This window comes from Eucalyptus grandis, chromosome 3, assembly GCF_016545825.1.
Source record: "Eucalyptus grandis isolate ANBG69807.140 chromosome 3, ASM1654582v1, whole genome shotgun sequence".
Classification (NCBI taxonomy): Eukaryota; Viridiplantae; Streptophyta; class Magnoliopsida; order Myrtales; family Myrtaceae; genus Eucalyptus; species Eucalyptus grandis.
Window position 1 is genome coordinate 61,022,609 of NC_052614.1, and position 1,749 is coordinate 61,024,357.

Here is a 1,749-nt window from a genome sequence, read left to right on the forward strand (position 1 = left end):
TTCTCTGGACATCTGGATCTGTCGATTGAAGTTCTTTGATTCTGACTTGGACATTCGGTTCGATTCTGAGGGTGGCCATAAGACTTGAAAGGTGGCCTACCTCAAATTTGAATTCCGAATCTCGAGCTCTCTCGATTAAATTCCACTCCTTAACTAAGATCCGTGCCACTGAAGACTTTCGACTCAATGCATCAGTGACCTTATTCGCCTTTCTCGGGTGATATAGAATATCATAGTCGTAATCCTTCAACAATTCCATCCATCGTCGCTGTCTCATGTTCAACTTGATGTAGCTAGTATAAGCACCTAGAGGGGGGTGAATAGGTGTATAAATAATTTCTCGGGATACCACAGAAATACTAAGCAGATGATAGAATGGAAATACGCTTTTGCTTAATCAAAATGAGTTATGATTAAAGTAAAGTAAAGAGAAGGGAAGAGAAGATTAAACACATGGTTTATAGTGGTTCGGCTTATCCTAAGCCTACGTCCACTCTTCCGCACTGACAGCCAATCGGCTGGATTCCACTATGAACAAAAGTGATGTTACAGCACAGTCCTTCCTTGATTCCACAGTGTAGATATTCTATCACACTTCCTCAAGGTTTCTCACAAGTATAAACTTTCTTTTGAGTACAAATTTTTTCGCTCAAATGAATTGACTAAACAACAAGAGGCTTCGGACTTTGGAATTCTTTTATCGCGCACTTCCCCGAACAGGTTAGAACGTCTTCTTTTTATACTCATTTATGCCATCATACCTGTTGGCACTTTCCAAAGGAATTCCTTCAATCTACCTGTTGGACGGAATTAATTAAGAAGATTATTCGAACTATTAAGGGAATATGTCAATAGCCCATCAATCATGTTCGCCCATACAATCAGGATCTCGGTTTCCATAAGTAGAACCTTCCACGAATATTTCGCCAATCAACGGATCCTTGATCATTGAATCAATCTCGATCAATTTAAAAGGGATTCCGATAAGTCATATCCAGCCAAGAGATCTTCTCCAAGTCGATAATGTCATATCCTTAATAAAACATCAAGTTGGATACCCTTTCTTCAACGGATTAGAAACTGTCAATGAGGATAGACTTTGCATCTTGAGTCTGGCTGTCCGGAGGTCTTTAGACTTTAAACGGCGAGTCTACAAGCCTTCGGACTGGATCGATGGAAACGATTTTGTTAGCTTTAAAACACTTCAAGAAGATTTCTCCAACAATCTCCCCTTTTGATGGTGACAAAACTTTCCTGCAGATTTGGACAACTTTGACACGCAAAACATTTCTCAAACACATATGCATATCTTATAGAGATAAATGGCTAAATGAATAACACTAGAATCTGCAACCACATAAAATAGCTTAGTCTTGAATAAGATAAAGCCATAAAGCCAACCATAAGATATCAATATCAATAGCAGTCAAATCCTCATCCAAATCCAGACACAAAATTAAAGTCAAACATTAATCCAAATTAAACAATCCAAACGATTAAAAATTCAAAGTTTTGATTCAAATCTTGCACTTCTCCCCCTTTTTGTCAGCATAAAAAGGTTAAGATGAAAATGGAGTGAAGTCAAGATTGCTTGGGAATGCGAACAAGCTGGAAATCTCCCATGGACTGTACGATCCCTTCCAGCCTTTTCAAGTCTTCCTTCAGTTGAGCAATCTCCTCACCCTTGGCATTGGCATGAATCTGAACAGAGAGGGCTTGGATCTGATCTTGTAATGTAATTGAAGAAAC